The sequence below is a fragment of the Euprymna scolopes genome, chromosome 7, assembly GCF_053919585.1.
Source record: "Euprymna scolopes isolate OS-2025 chromosome 7, ASM5391958v1, whole genome shotgun sequence".
In the NCBI taxonomy this organism is placed as follows: Eukaryota; Metazoa; Mollusca; class Cephalopoda; order Sepiida; family Sepiolidae; genus Euprymna; species Euprymna scolopes.
The window spans coordinates 46,325,841-46,352,785 of record NC_136488.1 but is presented as its reverse complement, the minus strand read 5'-3'; the positions used below and the strand labels follow the sequence as shown (position 1 = coordinate 46,352,785).

At 32.8% G+C, this 26,945-nt stretch overlaps 1 pseudogene; it reads right to left on the bottom strand.

Moving 5' to 3' along the window:
• Positions 1-24,273: 24,273 nt before the first annotated feature.
• Positions 24,274-24,402, bottom strand: LOC145280553 (U2 spliceosomal RNA; annotated as a pseudogene).
• Between the last annotated feature and the right edge of the window lie 2,543 nt (positions 24,403-26,945).

Sequence of the window (26,945 nt, the reverse complement as noted above, 5' to 3'; positions counted from 1 at the left end):
CTATTGAGAGGCAAGATACAGGGAACAGCGTTACACAGGCGTGCACTTCTAAGAAAGGTTTATTCATGGAATTTGCGTTTAGACTTAGAGACGGATAAAATATAGTGGAAATTATTTATAGTGGTTTTAGAGAGACGAATGCTTTTCGTGAAAGTCAGGACAGAGGGCGACTATAGATTGGAGCTTTTCAAAACATGTAGCATTCTCAAGACGACAGCCATTCATTTAAATTGATACCAGATGGGATCAGAGCGTTGATGATGTAAAGATAGAACCTTGGTTTTAGATGCTTTAAACTTAACAAGCTACCTCTTTCCTCATTGCACCACCTAATCAAGATAAGAGAAGAGAGAATCAAAGAAAACTTGGTCCTTTACGGCTTTTGAAGTGTTGCAATAGATGGTAGTGTCGTTAGCATGAATGTTTACGAACTATCTTAGGATGTGAATTAAGACATCATTTATGTAGATCAGGAAGAGAGTTGAGCCCAGGATGAACCGTTGAGAGACTCTAGCATTAATATTGTGAGCTGATTTCTGTCCATCAACCACTGCTCTTATGAACATATCAGAGAGAAATGATTTAATAACTGAGAAAAAATTTACAGCTATACTGGAGCTGGGGATTTTGTGGAATAGACCTTTATGCCATCACCCTATCAAAGGACTTTGATATCTCAATGGCAATTGCCCTAAAAAGGAAGTCTCCGTTGAGAGATTCGCTAATCCTCTGAGATATAACTGTTAGCACACTTGCTGTTAATTTAGCACAACGAAAACCATATTGCATGTCACTGACGATGTTATTTTTGCCGAGGTGGGTGACCAATTGTCTATTTAATACAGAGTCCAATAACTTACTTAGACAAGAGACTTATTGATCTGTATTAAGATGGATATGAAGGATCGCCTGGATTTTTTTAATATGGAACATACTAGTGAGATTTTCCAAGGTGGTTGGAGAGTAACACTCCTTAAGACAACACTTAAACAGCTTTGTAAGTATGAGAGCTAGGTTCTAGATTAAACTTTTTGAATATTGTATTAGGAATGCCGTCAGGGCCAGTTGCTTTACTGGAATCGAGTTTTTTTTATTAGCTTAGCAACATCACACACATATAGTTGTATGTCCTGTAGTGTGTTTTAAGACACAGGAGGAAATAGAGGGTATGCCGGCCCTGGTTGCATAGGGTAGAATTAGCTGCAGGGTCGGCGCAGCAACGTGCGTCGTACATTGTCGTTGAGGAGACTTCGGCCTATTCTGTTGATTAATGTTGAGTGTAGTTGTCGAAGTTTCTGATGCCTTTCATCCATTTGTTGACAGTATTTCTCCACCGAAATCGTTTCACCTGCATAAAAAACTGTAATGGATGAAACAAATTGCAGACTATCAAACAGTAAACACGATTTACTTTTGATGCATCTCTGGTCTCGAGTGTCGTGGAGCTTCGTCAGCGTCTAACCATTAAGTTGAGTGTCGCTGGTTGTCGTAAAAACCCCAATTTTTATCGCAAGTTACAACCCCGTCGTGAAACGGGCGTAAAAGAATGGAATATGACACTTAATTGCAACTTTTCCTTTGGTTTTTGTTCAATTCGAAAGGCCCCCATTGATTAAGATTTTTGTCTTTCCAATTCCTTTCACGTGGTTGGCAATTATGACATACGTACGCCTCATTCGTTGAAATAAAACTAGAACATAACGAACGCCCCCGTTTGATCATTAGTTTAGCAGAATCACTGAATAGCCGACAATCACCAGCTGGACAAACAAGTTAACGTTAGAACCGGTCATTCTTCAGATTAGCAGTTCATATTTCCGAACACGATGAGAACCTTTCTTGGTGTGACTTTCGAAACAGATCGTATTGTAACTTTTCAACTATTCTTTTTTTTCCACCTTTCACTTAACAATTGGAAATATTTTATTACATTTTGATTTTCTACAAAAACAAACTTGAAGCAGTTTCATTTTTTGAAAGATGTTACTTGGATAACTAAAAATGATATTCATGACTCTTCAACACTATCAGTTTACACTTTTATAAACAGCTATCGTAGTATTAATTATGCTACATCTATTTCTACTATTATTAGTAGTAGTAGTATTCGGCAAATAAGAAGAATAAAACACTCAAACTAGCTTCAGTTGGAATCCGCTAACTGATGTACTAATATTCCACTTACCAAACCGGACTCCCTATTTAAGTTTAAAATCGCTGGCAGGTACGTTTAAGTGTTTTTTTTTACACCAAAGATTGTTTGTTGGAAATATTTTTAAATAAACAAAACGTGTTCTAGAACAGGTAATATAAAGTTTATAATAATGAAACAAATGTTAAAAAATTAAACAGTAAAAAAGTAACATTTTATGCAACATTGGTGGTGTCGTATTTCGAGTCGTCCATGCTTCTACTTCACTTTTTCTTTCGCCCAACAATTTACAAAATGAAGTTCATGTTTACTATTTACCAATAAAGACGCCGTTCTATTTTGTTCCAAATATCCTTAGATGGAATACATGGATTGTTATGACTATTCGGCACTTCCACCTAACAATCTAATAAAAACATATCGTAGTGTTATAACTATTATTATTATTAATTATTACAGGGTTACCCCCCCCAAAAAAAAGGGCCCCAACTCTAATTAGGCTCCGTTTCTTAGTGTTTTGTCCGAATGAAATGAAACGTTGGTCATAACTAGTTTATTATATTCAGAACATCACATCAAAACACTAGGTTCTTTGGCATTTTTTTCTCCGTTCTACAGCATATGTTCTAGATGGCCTCCATTTAGCTCCGTGCATTTCTGGAGGTGCAGCACGAAGTTGTCCATGACATTCTTACAGACCGAATTAGTAATCGCTCTCATCTCCTCCCTGATGGCTTCCTTGAGTTCCGAGATGGTTCTGGGTTTCCCTGCGTAGACTCTGTCCTTAAGATATCCCAAAAGAAAAAAATCTGGGGGGAGGCTTAGGTCCGGGCTATGGGGTGCCCGCTCAAAATCAGTCTAGAAACTGATCACTCGGCCTCCGAAGTTCTCTTTCAGCCAATCTCGGGACAGGTTTGAGGTGTGAGAACTTGCTCTGTCCTGCTGGAACCAGAAATTGCTCATAAGCAACGGGTAGATGGGCTGGAGCTCACTCTTGAAGGTGCTGAGGACCTCCACATACCACTCCTTGGTGACTGTCACTGCTGCGCCAGATTCTTCGATGGAGATTGGTCCGATGATGCCTCTGGCCGAGATTGCAGTCCACACCGTGCACTTAGGAGAGTGCAGGGGCTTGGTGGCTACTTCATTGGGTTTGGAGGACCCCCAGAATACATTTATCTTGGAGTTCGCCTTTCCATCAAGATGGAAGTGGGCTTCATCTGAGGTCCAAAGGAGGTTAATGAAACTTTGTGTCTCCTCGATCTTCTCGAGCATCTTGAATGCCATAGCCCTCCTCTGCTTCTTGTCTGAGGCTGTAAGGGTATGCAACGCCTGTATTCTGTATGGGTAAGCCCTGATATCGTTCACCAGCACTCTCTTGTCTCACGGGACATACGCTTACACAGAGAGCGTTTCGGACTCTGCTGGAGAGACTCTCTCACTCTTTCGACTAGCTCGGCTGTACGCTTCTTGGGACGTCCCGAGTGGCTTGGATTGTTCTCTCTGGCAGCGTTGAGGTTCTCCACGATTCCATACTTCTCGAAGTGGCCGACCCAGTTCTGAATTCTGCTTTTGGATTGAGCCTTTTCACATTCAAACTGATGCATGAACCTCTCCTGGGTTTTCTTAAACGAGCCTGTCTTGTAGTAAAATTTAACACCATGTATTCTTTGTCCCAGCTCCCACTGGGGTCTTGGTGTACTCACGGTCGTTGATTCTGCCATGTCCTGTAAAATAAGGGCAATCGGTGAATAAATAATGGAGATATCACATAAAGTGTACACGGGCCCGTTTTTTGGGTCACCCTGTATTATTATTATTATTATTATTATTATTATTATTAGTAGTAGTAGTAGTAGTAGCAGTCGTATAGTATTTTCATGATTATATCGTACAAAATTACATTAATTGGAACATCATTAGCACGGTACTTATTCTTCAACAAAGCCTAAAACACCGGTGCCCACTAGTAACCACCCCTGCTATGTAGTAACCACATTACAAGAGCAATGACTACCATGGATAGTGATGCCCGCCACTAGATGGCACTGGATGACAGTACCCGACATTTGAAGACGAGCTATTAGCATGCCAGTGCCCGCCTCTGTGAACAAATGACAGTAACCACAATCGATTTTATTTCAGGGCATTCCCGACACTGTTTATGATCGATAATTGCACAAGAAGGCAATGCCCGATAGTAAACGCAAATAACAGCCACAATTTTTTCGAAGCATCCAATTGAGACTAGTACTGCTCATGGCCGCCAGTGATTGACATTGTACACTGGGAATCGACAGTGAAAGTTGTAAATGCAGCCAAGGCCCACTAGTAAATGACAAGAAACGCCTCAATACAGTACTGACTGCTAGTGCCAATCAATACCCGCAACAGGCATTTAGTCCAGTATCTGCCAGTGGATATCTGTATCCGCCAGTGCCCGCCAGTTCCCAAACTCCTCGATACATCCCGACAGTTCAAGATAAAAATTTTTAGTGAGGAAGTGAGTTCCAGTTACAAAGGCAGCCAGTGCCCACCAGTAAATGCCAGTACCTGCCAATACACGCAGTTAATCACCCCAAACCAGTATTAATCGCCAGTAACTACAGTGATGACAATCAGAGCGAGTGGCTTCTGCTAGCGAAAATAAGACAATTTATTTCTGTCACGGCCGCGAATGCCCGTTATTTTTCATGGTTGGCAGTGGCCCCCACTAACATCCGTAGTTTGATTTGTTTTCAGGGTGAAGAGAGATTCTTAACCGAATCTGTTCTGGCTTTGTGCCATACTTTTACTGGGAAACGCCGGTCCACGAGTCCTAATAGTATTATATGTATCATATGTATTGTTAATAATTTGTCCACCGTCGATAAATTTCATCATTTCTTTTTCTCATGAAGGAGAACAATTAATGAGTTTAGAGATCTCTATTTCGTAGGTTTTAAAATATTTAATATTTATTGTTATCAGTTAGGGAATAAATATAGAACAAGTTTTATTTTTCTTCTATAATTACTATTATTGAAAACACTATCTGTGGTTATTGTATCTTTTTAAGGAATTTCTAGCACAATCTAGAATCTAATTTCTTTTAGACCAAATCTACAATTGTCCCTAGTGAATACACGTGGAACTGAACGAATCTTTCAATTATCGAAACTTATTTGAATGTTAAAACTGTTTACATATCGATTTCTGTAACACACAAACCATAAATGTTCACACACACAGACACGCACACACACGCACGCACACACAGACACACACACACACACATATATATATATATATAATTTTTAGAATGTGAGAGATTATATATAATTATCTCCATAGCTCAAAGAACGCCGCAGCCCACAAGAACCACGTCAGCGAACGAACTGGAAGTCTAAGACTAGAGTTTCGCCCTCATTTGGGCTCATCAGTCAGACATATCTGCACCCGGGATTTGAAACCCGAGCATCCTGCATGCGAGGCAAGCACTCTACCAACTGAGCAAACGCACCGCACACAAGAAATTCTATTAACCAACATAGATCAAGCAAGCCGCGACGAAATCAAGCTCTGGAATAGACCTACTTCATTTCGACAAGTGGCGTGGTCATTCAATCAACTGATCCCCAAACCGAATTCTCACAAGTAGGGATTTTGAACTCGACAGGACGACGCCATTTTTGTTATAGAATTTTCAGAATGTGAGAGATTATATATAATTATTTCTACCAAGACTAAGACTTACACTTTCGGTTCGTTGGCTGACGTGGCTCTTGTGGGCTGCGGCGTTCTTTGGGCTGTGGAAATAATTACATATACATATGGGGATATTCGGCCTGCGTTATCATACATTTCGATATGAATGGCAGAATGTTTTCTTCCTTCCTTTACTTTACTTTTATATTTTTCAGTTTAGTACATTTTTAAGACTAGCAGAAATAATCAATGAGTTGTGTTTGTATATTTTTAGTAGTTATGTAAGTAATGCAATTTTAGTACGCATATACAAAACGCAGGAAATTCATGTGACGTGAGATTAATAACACAAACCCAAAATTCAGTACAGATGTGGGTAATCGTAGGATGCTGAGAGCAAATGATCAATGTTTAGTGAATTGGTAATAACGGACTGCAATTAGATGTTTAAAGGTTTTATCATTTTTAGTCAGAAACACGAGGAAATTGGCTAATGATAATTACGTGTTTTAAATATAGTGAATCTCTAAAAAATGTTGAGTCTGGTTAGATTTATATATGTTCAACTTTAGAGACATATATATCTGTGGGGAATTATACCTATTATTATAGTAATTCTGACTTCATCAAAGTTCGTTTTCCTAAAATTTTCATTATATAGTGTGGTCTAATGAGGAAAAAACAAAAAAAAATAACATCTTATGCACGACATAAGCCTGAAGAGTCCTAGAGTGGATGAAACGCGGAATATTCAGCGTAGCTTAATCGCTATATATATTTTATAACTTACTAACTAGCTCTGCCTACGTATTGAGCACTTTTGAAGTAAATACTTAAAGTTTAAGCATTGAAGTAAATACTTAAAGTTTACGCATAAATTTATACTTTCGTATATTAATTTTATGTGAGTAAATGAAGTAGTTATATATATATATATATATATATATATATATATATATATATATATATATATATATATTGAGCTTTCTTTATCTGCTTGGGATCGATACTAAAATTAATTTAGACTTTAGGTTTACTGTATACAATCCGATCCTACTGCATTTCAGTATTTCATTTAATACTAGCACCCGGCGTTTCCAGGTTGTATTTGATAAATTTGAATATTCAGTTCCTATACATAATTATCTTATTGATTAAATGAAACATTAATTTATGATAATGTCTTTTCCACATCCTCTATAAGTTAAGAGCAATAGGTGCATTTTATTATATAGAGGTCTTGCCAGTAACGCTAATCTTCTTACATTAGTAATCTATTCTGTTAATGAAACAATTAAAATTTAGTTTCAGCTAGTGCATAACTGAACACTAGTGAATGTAGCTGAAACATTATTTTCATTGAGAATTGTAGACGTTTGAACTGAAATGTCTGAAGGAATATGAAGAATTCGAGGAATAAACGCAGTTTCACCTTTAAAATTTCCAGTTATTACAATGACTTCCAGAACATTAGTTGTCAAAGATTTTATTGCTAACTGCGTGCCATTACACTGTTTAGGTGGATCAAGATTTCTTAATAATATAACTGGAGCCCGTCCCTTTAATATCAGCTTATGATGTGGCATTCCAGGCTGTTCTAGTGAATTCTAAATGAAAGTCTACTGCCTGATCTTCATCAATAAAATAACCAATGGATTGCCAGTGTTCTTAAATAGATTTCTATTGGAATGTCCTCAATACGTATCGATAATCGAAAAATTCGATTAAAGAAGGAACAGCCGATTTTGTCTAAAGCTTAACATTAAAAATGCCTTTGAGAAGTTTTATTACCAGACAAGCAGAAAAGCCCGGTATATAAAATCAACAGCAAGTTCTTTGATATGACAGGGGTACGTTCGACATGGATGTTTCTGTTCATAGAATAATTGAGCCATGATACTTGACGTTTGCAATTTAAAATTTAATTCAAGCAATTATATAAAATTTTTTTATAAAATCAGCAGTAGGTTCGGGTTAGGGCAATGTAAACGACAATGTATTGTGGACTAAGTCAATATGGGGAGGCATTTGCAATTTCCCTCCGGTGTACTACGATGGGTCCCAAACTAGAGCAGGCAATCAATCGATTGGCGATTTCACTGATTTCTGTAACAATAAAATATGGGAGGGTTAAACATTCTTTTATGCTCATTCAATCATGATAAACTTTGAATCTCTCATCTAGTGTTATATATTTGATTATTTCTGCAAGCAATTTCTAAATTATAAAATAACAGGAAACACTCATAAACATGATTTATATGAACATTACTTTTTGCTTTTAATCAAAAAGCTAACTAGATATTGATTATTTCCCATTCTATCTTCTAAATAAATCAATAATACCCTCTTATTTGACTTACTCATTCCTTGAAAAATGGGTAACATTCAACTAGCCCCGAGTTGTTAAAACACGAGACAAGCTGAGCAAGCGAGAATATGTAGATGGCGCTCGGTGCGCCTATGGCGTCGACGTGCAAACTATCGCACATATTGTGGCATAGTTCTTATTAGAAGAGGACTGATGTAATATATTGTTGTTGTTATGTTAGTCTTAGTAGATAGTCTTAGAGTGTTCATGTTGTGTGCAGATATATATCGCCTATATATCAAGAGAGAGACAGTTCTGTATATATAATAGACAGTGTACATGTTAATACAGGAGAGCCGATGACATGTAATTCACAATGAGAAGAGAATTTAGATATATTGATAGATATACCGAGATATAGTTTGTTTGACATTTATACTTTTGACAGTTCTGTGAATGGGAGTGTTTCTATAACATTGACACATATGTTTCTTTACCTATTCTTGAGATGATGATTTTCACAAAGTTCTTATAATATAAATTGACAATACCTTTTCTGTTGAATACATAACACGAAGACGCAGATGCAAAAAGATGAAGTTGTTTGTTTATTCCATTTGGACCGGTCAATGGTTTTGCATTAAGGAATTCAAGTCTTACATGATTCCTCTTCTAACCTCCGCTTCCAAGTTTCTATGTCAGCTCTGTCTCTGACTCCTCCCTTCTCCCCTGACTGACTGAATCCCCGACTGAGTTTTTTGACTGACTATATTTGAGACCCATGACGTCATTGCATGACCAGCACGTGCATGTCAGACACATGGCATGAGATGCCTCCGTGTTTAAGCATGCATTGTTACTGACATGTTTCAAACATGCGCGATTTGCACGTTTTGAAACCATTTCTAACGACCAGGAAATTTCCCATTCTCTTTATTTTACAAAGGAATTTAACCCACTTGTTAAATCTCTAACCGCTATTTTTATTATGCATTCTTTCTAAGAATGTGAATAGATTCTCTAGCCGAATTTTATTTATAAAATATTTTAAAAGAATTAACAATTTGACTGAACATTCCATTTAAAACCTATTGTTCTTTAAAACTTATCTACAGGGTTCGATTCTCGTTTTATCTGGTATCATTTTCATTTAACTAATTCTCTTTTTTTATTACATGAAAAGGGGACAGCCCTTTTCATGTAACAATATTATCACAGACTGTCCCCTAATCGAGGGAAGATCCGATGCGGAAACAGGGGAGTTTTCGGACACTGCTCAGCGATAAACCTCGAGATGGAGTGAAACGTTATAATGATGAAAATTTCCAACTTAGCCTCCAAATAGAATTGTGTACACAGTTATTTTTACAAAAATTGGTCTTCTAATCCTAGTATATAATTGCGCCTACTTTTTTATATTCCAGTGTACATGCGAATGAACAAAGACAAAGCAGCATTAATAAATATATCAATGCATGTATTTTGCATAAAATGTCACTTGAAGATAAGGATAAATAGTGTGCTTTTAAAGTTAGTAGAACCCGTAGAAAATCTTTACAATCACGATCTTAACAAAAGGATGCTAAGCTCAACATTTTTGGAGTTTGGAGAAAGCCATCAAATACTTGTAATAAATACTACTTCTGCAATTAAAATCGCTTGAATGTGAAAAGTAAATCCATTTGAATATTCATATTGTTTGGATTGCTATTATCTTGACTGTTATTTTCACAACGTTTTGGTCGATGTAACCTTCGACTTTTTTCAGTTGTATCTTGTCGAACAGGTGAAATTTTCTGCTGAACTTCGGAATATGTACAGAATTTCAAACAATCTAGATGAGAACACTAGTCGGTAAATTTATACAAATACCGTGACAGCGAATTAGTAGAAAAAATATACTTTCCTTGTAGAGTTCTGTGTGCTGAACACGAATCTAAAAACCGCATCCGTCGCAAATTAATAGTTTCGGAGATAATAACGTTTTAAGAAGTGGGGGATCAATTTTCTATAATAATTTAATGTAAAATGAGCACCCACTTTTTGGCCACTCTCGACAAATTTTTGAAATCACTACCCCCCCCTCTCGACAAATCCTGTGAAATCACTACGCGGCTTCCCTCCCCCCTCCCCACAAATCCGTTTAAATCACTACACCCCCCCTCCCCTCTTTTTCAAATTTATGTGACCCTTTTATTTTACTTTTTGGGGAAGGGGAGGGGTGAGGAGAGGGCGCAGTAATTTTATATGATTTATCTTTCTATAATAATTTAATGTAAAATGAGCACCCACTTTTTGGCCACTCTCGACAAATCTTTGAAATCACTCACTACCCCCCCCCCCCTCTCGACAAATCCTGTGAAATCACTACGCGGCTTCCCTCCCCCCCTCCCCACAAATCCGTTTAAATCACTACGCCCCCCCTCCCCTCTTTTTCAAATTTATGTGACCCTCTCCTCACCCCTCCCCTTTCCCAAAAAGTAAAATAAAAGGGTCACATAAATTTGAAAAAGAGGGGAGGGGGGGCGTAGTGATTTAAACGGATTTGTGGGGAGGGGGGGAGGGAAGCCGCGTAGTGATTTCACAGGATTTGTCGAGAGGGGGGGGGGTAGTGATTTCAAAAATTTGTCGAGAGTGGCCAAAAAGTGGGTGCTCATTTTACATTAAATTATTATAGAAAATTGATCCCCCACTTCTTAAAACGTTAATATCTCCGAAACTATTAATTTGCGACGGATGCGGTTTTTAGATTCGTGTTCAGCACACAGAACTCTACAAGGAAAGGACATTTTTTCTACTAATTTGCTGTCACGACACACATTATATATATATATATATATATATAGACAACACAAAAATCAAAAGAAAACCACAAAAGTAGACTTACATTAGTTAGCGTCATCGTGTTCTTCTTCGTCGCTGAATTCCTCATCAGCGAGAACTGGAGCAACAACATAGGGGGGGATAGAGACGTCCAGCCATAACAAAAAAATGGTGTAAAAGAGCCTCCTTCTCGTCATAATTTGTTATAAATAAATATCTTGCTAAATACTGGCGGAGATAAGTGGCTCTAATACCTGGTCGTTTAACCCACTCTTTGAGATCCCTCCAGAGACGTTCAATTGTTTGTGTGTGTATGTTAATATTGGTTGGATCAACAAAGTTCTGAGAATGATTTATCATATAGTGAGTGTACCCGTGGGTTTTCAGGGAGTGATATGCCCCCCACCGGTCACTCATTATAATGGATCCTCCACGGATATATTTTTTTATTAGAGGAAGTAAGGTAGCTGTGTCTCTCTTCTCACCGACAGGCTACAAAAGTGGGATAATAAATTTTTTCTTTGAGTCTCGCTCTATTCCCCCAAAGAGCCAAATTTGTGACAGAGGTCGACCTTTGTTATTTTTTCGGCGCACCAGGAAGGTTTCGTCTATTTCAACGACGATATCTTGCCCGCCGATAGAGTCCTGGTTCCCAAGCCAGAACTCTGCGACTTCGCTACAAAAAGAGCGCCAGTCCACAGATGTTTTGGGAGTTATATTTAAACAACTGGTGACTGTCTGGTGGTCCCACCGTTTACTCAACCAGTGGTTTACAAACAGAATTACCTTCCATGGAGGAATGTGGGAATTCTGTAAGAATGTCCCCTTATAGTCACTTGCATAAAAGGAACAGTGGCGCCTTTTTTTGGTTTTAGGAATGCGGAATGTACTGTTGCAGCGCCATTCGCCCGTTCTCTCCTGCTCCCTAAAGGTGCAGTTTTTGTTACAACGTGTGCAACTGACGACAGTTGGTAAGACACCGTGTCTTCTTAAAAAATCCACTGACGTTTCTGGTTCCTCGTAAAAGACTTTAATAGCCTTGTAGTGATTATAAGAGCAGTGGTCACAGGCAGACATAATGTTGGAAAAGTGGAAAAGTTAATCAAAGTAGCGTTGAGTGGAAATTAAGTTAACGAAAGTCAAAGTAAAAGAGGTTTGCAAATAAAGGAGCGAAATTGAGTGAAATTGGGGGTAAAAATCCGAAATTGTATCCGAAATGGTAAATTTATACAAATAACGTGACAGCGAATTGGGTAAAAATCCGAAAGTGTATCCGAAATTGGGTAAAAATCGATTTTGTGCGCGTAAAATTGGGATACTGCGCATGAGCAAGTAAAATTGGGGTGGTGAAGTGGTGGGGAATTAATTAAAAAGAAAAGGAAATAATGAATTTATTTATTTTTTTATTATCGCTTATTTTCATTATGGATTATCTCCACTTGTTTTGATTTAAGAGTAGAGCCGATGTACGCCATTTTTAAAAGAAAATATTCCCTTTTAAAAATGTTAATATCTCCGGAACTATTAATTTGCGAGGGGTACGGTTTTCAGATTCGTGTTCAGCACACTGAAACGTAACAGAATACTACGTCTGTTTTTACTAATTCGCTGTCACGGTGTTTGTATAATATCCACTAGTCTGAGTAATCCAAATAATATAAATAATCATAATAATTAATATACGAATAATCTAAAACATCAGAAACACTTGTAGAATAAAATACATACTAATCTATATTCGCTTAGCACAACAGAAAAAGTATAAAAGTGTGATCCATTCACATGTGATAGGCGAAAATTACGTGGAATAAGAGCTGAATAAGAGGCGTTTATAATGTGAGCAATTCCGGGCAACCCCCGGTTGTCTTGCTAATTTAATTTTTTTGGTTAGTGATGCAAACTATAGAAGGAAAAATAATTTCAGCTAAGCGAATTATAGGTTGATAATGCTATTTAATTATAATATTGTTTTGTGAAGGAAACCATTGCATGCTTTAGGATAGTAGGCACGATTGTTTTGTCTCGGATATGAGCTCGAGGTCAAGATTTCAGAGTTGCGTGTGTGAGAAACTTCTGATAAAAAGTTACTTAATTAATATGCACAGGTGATTTAACCAATTTAGCCAATCAGTACGAATTCAATTTTGAAGCTATGAAGATAAATTGGCTGAATGAAAACGTATCCATCGTTCGTCCTCACCCGTTACCTTATTATAAAAAGATGTGCGGATCGGCTTTTTGCCAGTTTTGAATAGTTGAGAGTTGAGTCTAATAGCCTCTTCACCTACGCTACACCCCTGCTCACTAACCGAAAGTGAGAGAGTTAGAGAGAGAGAGAGAGAGAGAGAGAGAATGAGAGAGAGAGAAAGAGTAAAAGAGAGGAAAAAAGAAAGGAAACAGAGACAATCAGTCGTCGCAAAAGTTTTTAGTAACTGTTCACGCACACCGCTTTGTAGAAAAAAAAAAGAGAAATCGCATATATTGTATTTCATATCCGTAAAAGAACACTATTGTATTCAGAGTTTATTTAATAATTAATCTTTATAAAAAAGGGGGTTGCTACTAGAGTTATTTTATTGTTGCCTACGGAATTCTTGATAAATAACAAACGAATGCCATCCATTTGAGTTGATTTATTTTAGGGGACAGCAAGCAGAAAAAGAAGGACGGTCAACCTTATGTCGGCAGACAGTAGCCGGCAGCATGCATATTTCCCTGGAGACTTTAGTTGCTGACTTTCTTTTTTTTTCAATATTTTAAAAATTATTTCTTATAGCATTTTATTTTGTTCATTTTACTACTGTTTACTGTTGGGGAAACGAATACAGGAATAGGCCATTAACCCGGTCATCGTATAAGCGCTCAAGACCATGCTATTGAACTTTCATGAGTATTCCGAAATCGGAACCTCCTATGACTATAGTTATGTACCAGTGAACACTACGGTTTTCATTTTGTTACCAATGATCTCGTTTGACCAAGATATGACCTTAGATTGGGATACGACTGGGATCTTCACCTCGTTACAAAGGCTACAGACACTAGTCAATATTACTATTGCCTCGTGGTTATGCAAAATACTTATTTAAAAATCGTACACTTCCATTTCATACTTCGATATTAAAGATTAATTACGGCAATTTCTTAATTCTGTTATAAAACATGTACAAGTAACGAACAGTTGAAATGCAAAACACGATCAACACAATTCTTGAAATTCGAGCATAGACTATAAAATATAGAGAATTTAACACTCATATTCTACAGTAAAAAATAATTGTTGTGGCACAAGGAAAGTGCCATCAGGAAAGACAGAAAGACGTTTATGTAGAGAGAATATATTGTACAAAGAAAACGGTTGCCTGTATTTCAGACTGTTAAGTAAGACAGTCTGTAATCTTGCGTCATGTTGAGATAATTCTCCTGTGAGAATATTAACCCTTGGGGGTTTAGAATGATTAGAAGAGTTCATTATGAATGAATAGATAGTGCGTTAATAACGTGATCAAAGGCCGGTAATTCTTTCTTAACCTTTGCATTGAAATAAAAAAATAGACTCCTCACCGAAGGGAATTCTGTACTTGGGGAGTTTCCACGCAGAACCCCCCCCCCCAAAAAAAAACATTTAATTAAACGGGGATTATTTATCTGTTGAATAATATCCAGGCCTATTATGCCGTGAGTAGCAGATCCATTTGGTTTAGGGTATTCAGGACAAAGACAAAATCCCTCTTTTGTTAATTTTGACGTGATCTCATCAAATTTGTCCACTTAGGATTTTTTTAAAAATCTCAAATCATTTGCAAACAAAGCAGAAAAAGGAAAGATACGCTGATGTCCCAATTTATGAGATACTTCCAGCTCCCTAAGCTTTAATTAATTAGTCCCCACAACGGTATTAACAGGCATTTCTACCATCCCTCGTTTTAATTTATTCCCTGACTTTAAACGGTTTAATATTATCTCAGAAAAAAAAAGAGTTCTGGCAAAGTTTCAATAATATCGCTTTTCTCAAGTCTTTACTCTGCATAGGGTTCTAATTCATGGCGGAAATAAATAACTACACTGTGTAGCAGGTCTCTTACATTTGAGCAATTCTGGCAAGATTTGCTAGGTGTCCATAACAATTAGCTAACCAACTCTTCAGCAAAATCTATATGAATTCAAGGGTTAAGTTGTTTTGGCCATTGCTTAAAGTGATTAAGAGTGCCTTTGCCATTAAATCACAATCCTCGTATGAGTCGACCATATTTTTTATGTATTTATTCATCATCAGCCAATATACGTACCTACGCATGAGACCCCTCATTCTGTTTATTATTAGGGGACTCATATGAAAATCTTTCATTATACTATTTTATAATGCTTTTGGTAATCGTTGCATAGTAGGATGCTATCACGCAGAGAAAAAATTACCTGCATTTGCTGGTCCCTATTTGTGATTTTCTGTTTTGTAGCACTAATAAATTCGTCTTTAATTCTCTGCGTTTAATTTCATATCGTGTAACTGGAAGGTTTCTGATAATATTGCATATTATTGTTTTAATTTCACTATCGATATGTAAGAAAGAAATTACCGAGTCCCTAGAAGGTTCACTTTATCTTTGATCAAACCTTGAAATTCTGTACTTATAGTCGATCTGCTTTGAAATGAAGTATTCTAACTAACTCAGCAGAATACTGCCCCATCTGAGCAGTTTATATGCTGTATAGACGAACAACCATTTTCACGACTCAAATGTGCTAAAAAGAGGTGTATGATTGGTTTGCAGCATAAATAGTTGTCCGTGTAAATGTCGATATAATTTTGTAAGATAACAGCAATCTGTCAATAGTGGTTTTCTGCCGGGAACAGAGATCTTGACGCGTATGTGAGAGGTGATTTACTTCTATCCATATTTTATTATTATTATTATTAATGAATTAAACGTTCGGTTGGATGCCCGTTTTTACAAGTCTTTCAATCTTCTAATTAATTTTCTCTAATGAACTGACTGGTACATTTATTGTATTCCTGAATAGTGGTTGCGTAATATCTTCGTACGCATATAAGGTGTTTGAAATCGTCAGCACTGAATTCAGCTACTTTAAAACCGTCGAAATGTTTGTTAACTATTGATGCAAATTTTATATAGTCGTCGTTATATTTTTAGTTAAATTAAGGCATTTACACCTTTTATGAAAACCGACGTTTTCAGGCTGAACAGTTCTGTTCAGGTTTTTACAATTTCAGAAAAAGTTAAGTCGCATGTTTTTCCCGGCAAAGTATAATCTACGAATTTATTGTGTTCTATGGATTCTAGTTTTCGAACCAATAAACAGACTTTTTAGAATCATCCCAATCGGCACAACCAATGTCATACATGTCTTCGTACTTTTTTTTAAAAGGAGACGTAATTCCTGTCTCCGTACTGGGTGTAAATAAAATAGCGTTTTTAAGAACTCTATGTTACTTTGCGGAACTTTTTTTATTTGTTAAAGCTTGTAACTATAAGTTTGCATTCGCTTGTTGTTCTATTAACATCTGTTTTTATTGTTGTTGTTCCAGTCATGCTTTCATTTTTTATCTTTTTTGAAATATTTGTTCGCTTTCTGCTGCATCCACCGTTGTTCATTATACCTCACTCTCAATTAAAGTCCATATTTTTTCACTGGCAGAAAAAAAGCTAACCTCAAGTTCTTTTCGTTTCAACATTTTATTTTCTATTTTAGCGATAACCATAAAAGAGAGAAAAAACCCCAAAAGCCGAGAAGTAACTTCTGAGATAAAATATCAACTTACGAACTTTTCATTCATAATTTTTACCCATTGAAAAATCTTATCTTGTTTTACTTAGTGCAATAATAATAATAAATAAGAGTTAGTGCACCGATATGAGAATTTGTAGTCCCTAGAAAACAATCCTTTACAATCTTGTAGATTTCAGTACAACTTTCAGAGATGCTTTCTGATTCTTTAAATGTTTAGTTGTCCGATTCTACGGTATCGAGTCTCTGGATGATTCGTTACTAGTATGTTTGGAACAGAATCTTCTCGTTCAAAAACTTTGTCGTAAGTCGATTTTGTTGAGGTGGGTCTTCTGAATTAATTATTCGTAGGTAGTCTGAATAACTCGTCGTCAGTTGTTGAGAAATGCTAAGGTATTTTTAAATTTGAATTTTGAACGTACATTCTCGAATCTTTATTGCAAAAGTCATATTCTAATTATCCATAAGATTACTAACTCTAGGGCTTTTATAACGTTTTATAAAGAGTCCATTATGAGTGAATGGGTAAGTTCCCGTAAAAGTATTGGATTTATAAATAACAAAATGAGATAGTTATTACATTACGTACAAAATAATTTAACGTCACTAAATGGAACATTTTTGTACTGATAAGTTAATATTTAGCCAAAAAAATATGACAACCTGTATTTAAGTAAAGTGTATTTGAAATTAAAAGCCGAATCACTTAGAAAAAAATTACCATATCAACTACACAAGAACATATTAAGTTAAAGAGCAGTAAAGTGTGCTAATCTTGATTTCAATCAGTCCATTTTTAATGTTAAATAGTTTAACAGTAATATTGATTGCTTTCAATGTAATTCGACATATAATCCATAATTAATAAGCAAAAACTAAACTTACAAGTAAATCAATATTCATTAATAAGCGTTCGTCTAAACGTTCACGCAAAACGTTTCTTCATTATGTAACATTTTTAATATATTTTACCAATTTTATAATTAACAAAATATACTTAAACTATATTAAGCCTTATATTGATAATCTTCATTGCTTATTTGCTTTGTTCTCTTTATCAATATTTTTTAAAGTTGTTTCGTATGTTTATACAGAACAAAAATCCGAAAGTGGATTCGTTATTAAAGTGTATTCAATATTAGAAGGTATTCATTATTGAAGCGCATTCAATATTAAAATGTATTCATAATTAAGGTGTATTCAATATTAAAAGGTATTCATTATTAAAGTGTATACAATATTAAAATTTATTCATTATTAAAGTGTATTCAATATTAAAAGGCATTCATTATTAAAAGGTATTCATTATTAAAGTGTATTCAATATTAAAAGGTATTCATTATTAAAGTGTATTCATTATTAATAGGTATTAATTATTAAAGTGCATTCAATATTAAAATTCATTCATTATTAAAGTGTATTCAATATTAAAAGGTATTCATTATATAAGTGTATTCATTATTAAAAGGTATTCATTATTACAAGGTATTCTTTATTAAAGTGTATTCATCATTACAAGGTATACATTATTGAAAGGTGTTCATTATAAAAAGGTATTAATTATTACAGTGTATTCATTATTAAAAGATATTCATTATTAACAGATATTCATTATTAAAGTGTATTCATTATCAAAAGGTATTCATTATTAAAATGTATTCATCATGAAAAGGTATACATTATTAAAAGGTATTCCTTATTAAAGTGTATCCATTATTAAATGGTATTAATTATTGAAAGGTTTTCATTATTAAAAGGTATTCATTATTAAAGTGTATTCAATATTAAAGGGTATTCATTATTGAAAAGTATTCAATATTAAAGTGTATTCATAATAAAAGTGTATTCATTATAAAGAGGTATAAATTATTAAAGTGTATTCAATATTAAAGTGTATTCAATATTAAAGTGTATTCATTATTAAAAGGTATACATTATTGAAAGGTGTTCATTATAACAAGGTATTAATTATTAAAGTGTATTGATTATTAAAAGGTATTTATTATAAAAAGATATTCATTATTAAAGTGTATTCATTATTAAAAGGTATTCATTATTAAAATGTATTCATTATTTAAGGTATACATTACTAAAAGGTATTCATTATTAAAAGGTATTAATTATTGAAAGGTATTCATTATTAAAATGTATTCATTATTGAAAGGTATTCATTATTAAAAGGTATTCATTATTAAAGTGTATTTAATACTAAAATGTATTCATTATCGAAAAGTATTCAATATTAAAGTGTATTCATTATAAAAACGGATTCATTATAAAAAGGCATAAATTATTAATGTGTATTCAATATTAAAGTGTATTCATTATTTACGTGTATTCAATATTAAAAGAAATTCATTATTAAAGTGTATTCATTATTAAAAGGTGTTCATTATTAAAATGTATTCATTATAAAAAGGAATACATTACTAAAAGGTATTCATTATAAAAAGGTATAAATTATTGAAAGGTATTCATTATTAAAAGGTATCCATTATTGAAAGGTATTCATTATTAAAAGGTATTCATTATTAAAGTGTATTCAATATTAAAAGGTATTCATTATCGAAAAGTATTCAATATTAAAGTGTATTCATTATAAAAATGTATTCATTATAAAAAGGCATAAATTATTAATGTGTATTCAATATTAAAGTGTATTCATTATTTACGTGTATTCAATATTAAAAGGTATTCATTATTAAAGTGTATTCATTATTAAAAGTTATTCATTATTAAAGTGTATTCAATATTAAAATGCATTCATTATTAAAGTGTATTCAACATAAAAAGGTATTCAACATTAAAGTGTATTCAATATTACAAGTTGTTCATTATTAAAATGTATTCATTATTAAAAGGTATTAATTATTGAAGTGTATTCAATATTAAAGTGTATTCATTCTGAAAGTGTATTGAATATTAAAAGGTATTCAATATTAAAAGGTATTTATTATGAAAGTGTATTCAATATTAAAAGGTATCTATTATAAAATTGTATTCATTATTAAACGGCATTCATTATTAAAGTGGATTCAACATTGAAGGTTGTTTATTATAAAAGTGTATTCAATATTAAAAGGTATTCATTATTAAAGTGGATTCAATATTAAAAGGTATTATTTATTAAAGTGTATTCAATATTAAAAGGTATTAATTATTAAAGTTTATCCAATATTAAAAGGTATTCATTATTAAAGTGTATCCAATATTAAAGTGTATTCATTATTTACGTGTATTCAATATTAAAAGGTATTCATTATTGAAGTGTATTCAATATTAAAAGGTATTAATTATTGAAGTGTATTACAATATTAAAAGGTATTCATTATTAAAGTATATCCATTATTGAAAGGTATTCATTATTGTAGTGTATTCAATATTAAAGTGTATTCAATATAAAAAGGTATTCATTAAACAAGTGTATTCAAAATTAAAAGGTATTCATTATTAAAAGGTATTAATTATAAAAAGGTATTAATTATTAAAATATATTCATTATAAAAGTGTATTCAATATTAAAAGATATTAATTATTAGAGTGCATTCAATATCAAAAGGTATTAATTATTAAAGTGTATTCAATATTAAAAGGTATTAATTATTGAAGTGTATTCAATATTTAAAGGTATTTATTATTAAAGTGTATTCATTATTAAAAGGTACTCACTATTAAAGTATATTCATTATAAAAAGGTATTAATTATTAAAGCGTATTCAATATTAAAAGGTATTCATTATTAAAGTGTAATAAATATTAAAAGGTAATCATTATTAAACTGTATTCAATATTAAAGTGTATTACTTATTAAAGTGTATTCATTATTAAAAGGTATTCTTTATTAAAGTGTATTCAATATTAAAAGGTATTCATTATAGAAGTGTATTCAATATTAAAAGGAATTCATTATTAAAGTGAATTCAATATTAAAGTGTATTCTATATTAAAGTGTATTTATTATCAAAGTGTATTCAATATTAAAAGGTATTCATTATTAAAGTGTATTCAATATTGAAAGGTATTCATTATTAAAGTATATTCAATATTTAAAAGTATTTATTATTAAAGTGTATTCATAATTAAAAGATATTCATTATTAAAGTGTATTCATTATAAAAATGTATTCATTATTAAAGTGTATTCAATGTTAAAAGGTATTCATTGGTAAAGTGCATTCAATATTAAAGTGTATTCATTATTGAAGTGTATTACAATATTAAAAGGTATTAATTATTAAAGTGTATTCAATATTACAGTGTATTCATTATTAAAGTGTATTCACTATTAAAAGGTATGCAATATTAAAGTGTATTCAATATTAACAGTTGTTCATTATTAAAGTATATTCATTATTAAAAGGTATTAATTATAAAAATGTATTAATTATTAAAAGGTATTAATTATTAAAGTGTATTCAATATTAAAAGGTACTCTTTATTAAAGTGTATTCAATATTAAAGTGTATTCAATATTAAAGTGAATTCAATATTAAAGTGTATTCAATATTAAAGTTTATTTACTATAAGAGTGCATTCAATATTAAAGTGTATTCATTATTAAATTGTATTCAATATTAAAAGGTATTTAATATTAAAGTGTATTCAATATTAAAAGGTATTTCTTATTAAAGTGTATTCATTATCAAAAGGTATTAATTATTAAAGTGTATTCAATATTATAAGTTGTTCATTATGAAAGTGTATTCAATATTAAAGTGTATTCATTATTAAAGTGTATTCATAATTAAAGTGTATTCATAATTAAAAGGTATTAATTATTAAAGCGTATTCAATATTAAAAGGTATTCATTATTAAAGTGTAATAAATATTAAAAGGTAATCATTATTGAACTGTATTCAATATTAAAGTGTATTACTCATTAAAGTGTATTCATTATTAAAAGGTATTCTTTATTAAAGTGTATTCAATATTAAAAGGTATTCATTATTGAAGTGTATTCAATATTAAAAGGTATTAATTATTGAAGTGTATTAAAATATTAAAAGATATTCATTATAAAAGTGTATTCATTATTAAAAGGTATTAATTATTAAAGTGTATTCAATATTAAAGTGTATTCATTATTAAAGTGTATTCAATATTAAAAGGTATTCAATATTAAAGTGTATTCAATATCAAAAGTTGTTCATTATTAATATATATTAATTATTAAAAGGTATTAATTATTAAAGTGTATTCAATATTAAAAGGTATTAATTATTAAAGTGTACTCAATATTAAAAGGTATTCATTATTAAAGTGAATTCAGTATTAAAGTGTATTCAATATTAAAGTGTATTTACTACAAGAATGCATTCAATATTTAAGTGTATTTATTATAAGAGTGCATTCAAAATGTATTCAATATTAAAAGGTATTCCTAATTAAAGTGTATTTATTATTAAAAGGTATTCAATAGAAAAGTGTATTCAATATTAAAAGGTATTAATTATTAAAGTGTATTCAATATTAAAAGGAATTCATTATTAAAGTGAATTCAATATTAAAGTGTATTCAATATTAAAGTGTATTTATTATTAGAGTGTATTCAATATTAAAAGGTATTAATTATTAAAGTGTATTCAATATTGAACGGTATTCATTATTAAAGTATATTCAATATTTAAAGGTATTCATTATTAAAGTGTATTCATTATTAATAGATATTCATTATTCAAGTGTATTCATTATAAAAACGTATTCATTATTAAAGTGTATTCAATATTAAAAGGTATTCAATATTAAAGTGTCTTCAATATTAAAAGTTGTTCATTATTAAAGTATATTCATTATTAAAAGGTATTAATAATTAAAATGTATTAATTATTAAAAGGTATTAATTATTAAAATGTATTCAATATTAAAAGGTATTCTTTATTAAAGTGTATTCAATATTAAAAGGTATTTATTATTAAAATGAATTCAATATTAAACTGTATTGAATATTAAAGTGTATTTACTATAAGAGTGCATTCAATATTAAAGTGTATTCATTATTAAATTGTATTCAATATTAAAAGGTATTCAATATTAAAGTGTATTCAATATTAAAAGGTATTTTTTATTAAAGTGTATTCATTATTAAAAGGTATTAATTATTAAAGTGTATTCAATATTATAAGTTGTTCATTATTAAAGCTTATTCAATATTAAAGGGTATTCATTATTAAAAGGTATTAATTATTAAAGTATATTCAATATTTAAGTGTATTCAATATTAAAAGTTGTTCATTATCAAAGTGTATTCAATATTAAAAGGTATTCATTATTAAAAGGTATTCATTATTAAAGTGTATTACATAATAAAAGGTATTCATTATAAAAGTGTATTTAATATTAAAAGGTATTCATTATTAAAGTGTATTCAATAAACCAAATTAAGAGTCTTATTGAAATAAAAACCAGATCTTGCGACGAAAAGTCGTTTTATAAAATTTATTAGACAGGAAAGCCGTTTTTAATCTACTGTAGTATAATCTGTTGTAAATACGATATCATTACTGAACTGTTTATTTTCTTTTTGATAACATTTATGGTTTTTGTAAAAAGTTTTAACAGGGTTGGCATTTATGACTATTGTAGTTGCCACTGCAACGCCTATCTCTTCCGCTAAGTTTCATAATACGTTGTTTAGATCGTACCGCACAATTTTCAGTTTATATATATGAATTATCTTGTGCGGACTCAGACTTGTGCGGAATAAAATAAAAATATTCTATGATATTTCCTGCTAGCAACCGTTTCCACATTTTCTGAAAAATATCTCTTAATAAAAACAAAGATTTTAAAATATTCAAAGAGAACTGAGTTCCAGGTATGATCTACAAATATTTGAATTCGGCGCAAGTCCAAATTATGTAATTTACTGTTTTAATATTCCAGTCTTAGTTTATCCTCAGCTATTACATTCACTAATATTTCACGAAAACTACTATCCGGTGTAGTTTACCGATATCGAATACTTAAATGTTTCTTAAATAAAAGAAAAAAGTACTAAATTTGTTTCAAATATCTTATATATATATATATATATATATATATATATATATATATATATATATATATATAGATAGATAGATATAGATATAGATATAGATGTGTGCATGTGTGTGCGTGTGTGTTTATAAAAAATCATTGTCTACATATATTCATACATGCTTCTACTGGGATCTCTCGTGGGACTAACTATGTGTGTGTGTGTGTGTGTGTGGATATCTGGATATCTATATGTATATTTAGTCTAAAAATGTTTTGAGTACGAGTCGTAATTATAACAAGGCCGATAGCCATTAGTCGCGTGCTTTCGTGTAATGTATGAATCCGTGAATGCAGGATTGACATGAAATTCTTAAAGATAAACTAAAATGACCGAAAAATGGGCTGAAATGACTTAAATAAATAAACAGTAAATGACTTAGAATGACTGTAATGAACTTAAGGATGAACTGAATGACCTTAATAATGACTTGAATGCTTAAAAATGACTGGAATCCTTCAAAAACAACTTGAATGATCTGGAGAATAACTTGAAAGTCTTTGCGACTGACTGGTTGTAAAGTGAGTGATCATTTTACATTAAATTAATACAGAAGTGATCCCCTACTTTATATCACAATAAGTACAGCATGTAGTAAGAACAGATACTAGACTTTGATCTTGGCCAAAAGGCCAAGAAAAGGGTATTTATTTGCTCCCCTACCGAGCAAATAAGGCACAAGGCCCATTTTTAATGTGATGAGTGAAGGGGAAACGGGGACCAACTCCCCGGGGAGTAGAGGAGCTGGATAGTAACAATTGGTATGAGGGGTTGCCCCTACATTGACCAAGGTCTTATATGTGTGGTTGCCCCCACATATGGTCTTTGTTTGCAGTATCTGCCGGAACAGATACTACACTTTGATGTTCATATTTAATTTATTTCGTTTAAAGAAAAAATTACAATAAAAAAAATCAATATAAAATTAAAAAAATTAAAAAAGTAAAATCTCCAAAAGACAAAACAAATTTAGGCACAACGCCCCATAAGATCTGGGGAGGGAAGTGTTGCCGGGTCTTTGTAACTGAAGTAAAAATTGGAGTCTTTGACGACTTACTCTTGATTGGCAACGTTTACCACAATGCCTCATTTGCTCTATGGAATCTAAAGCTAACTAATGAATTCCCAGCGTTTAAGCAAAAAGCATATATTTTCAATTTCTGTGTGTGTGTGCATTTTTTTAAAAAATAAAATAAGTGTGTATGTGTGTGTGTGAAAAAAAGTTCAATTCATTGGAAAAATAAAAGTTCTTAATTTGGTAACAAATACTTCGTGTTGGGGAGTGAGGAAAACAACTTAGAAAAAAAAATGATCAAATAAAATTGCCTAGTGCATTGTTAGTAAGGTCCCTCCCTGAGCTAATCTAAGTAGTTAGATCGTCTACTGTTTTCCGGGGCACCGAAAACAAGCGGGGAGATCCCTTGGTGGGGATTGGGTGGATTCTTATCGGGTACTGGGGGAAAATAAATAAAGCATAAAAAACAAAAAAAAAAAACAGAAAAAGGCGGAGGTGGTAGAAGGCGACCTCTGAGTAAGGGTTGACCAGGGGTAACAAAACAAAAGAGGGAGGGATAATGGTAGAGTAGCCTCGGAAGGTTCTCTAGTGCCAAAACAAACAATCGGGGAGCGGATCTCATTTGTACCACCAGTCAAGAGTCTCTTTAATTTTCTATTCCTAACCTAGCGGGACGGGTTCCGTAGGACCCAGTACCGCGTGTGCCATGCCTATGGTGGTAACACGAATTCAAACTTTGCGCCTCGTCGAATGCACAAGCTAGTGTCATGCACCCACCTCCTATCAAAGACCACTCGAGGCAACCTTCTCCAATCGCATCTGATCTTTACTTTAAGCAGATGTTTAAAGTAGACAATCAGATCCCGATCCGGAACAGATATCCCTTCGCGGACTCGCTTGAGGCGTGTGATCCATATGACCATTCTCGCTACTGCTAGGATCGCCAGAAACCCCATTCTTTTCTCCCTAGGCAGCGGCGGATCAATGTTCTCCACAAAGTATGACTCGTCGAGTTCAAGCAGGCGCGTGGCATCGATGCGAGCCGTTACCTCGTTGACGTACCCTAGGAGGGTCTTAAGCCTGCTCCAGAGGAAAAAAAAAGCATGACCGACCGTTTCCTTCATGCCTTCGTCGCAGTGCAGGCAATAAACCCGGGTCTCTTCTTTGTGCAAGTGGAGTTCGTCAAAGAGGGGAAGTGCGTTCCGGACAAGTCGCCAGGTAAGGGAAAATTCCGAGTTGGTAAGAAAGTCCCGTCCTGGCGCCCAACTCCACTGGGAGCGGACCTCTTACGATATCCCTATTCGCTTTGCCAAAAGGCAAAGACAAGCTTAAAAAGCTAAGAACAGCATCTAGTAACAACAGAGCTTTGATCTTAACCAAAAAAGCCAAGCACAAAAATGTTACGGACAGACCGACAGACCGACCGACAGACGCATGCGACTAAAAATACCAAAATAAAAACATCCAGCCTTAATTCCTAGCAATACTGACAATATTCAACGTATCGCAGACTTGGCGCATGTAAAACCCGACTAACCTTTAGAAATCCACAGTTCCACAAGCGGATTCAACAATGAAACAGTTAAAAAAAAGAACTCAACTTAAATTATTAAAGCAACTCTGTCTCGACGATATATGCAAAAACGTTCTCTTACACACACAAAGACACACACAGACACAGACACACACACACACACACACACACAAACACACACACACATATATATATATATATATACATATATATACATATATATATGTAGCAGGGATTATCAGCTGTTTATAACGAAGCTGTGCCAGAGATTTAAATTAGGGTAACTCTTAAATGCATAGTCCTCCAGTTGAAAATACTACTTTCTGAATAAGAAATGTTGAAAAAATCCAGTTACTATATTACTGGTATATAAATTGACAAAGGAATAATATATATATATATATATATATATATATATATGTGTGTAAAATTTACTCACATAAAATTAATATACGAAAGTATAGATTTATGCGTAAACTTCAAAAGTGCTCAATGCGTAGGTAGAGCTAGTTAGTAATTTATAAAATATATATGGCGATTAAGCTACACTGAATATTCCGCGTTTCAGTCCTAGAGTGGATGAAACGCGGAATATTCAGTGTAGCTTAATCGCCATATATATATATATATATATATATA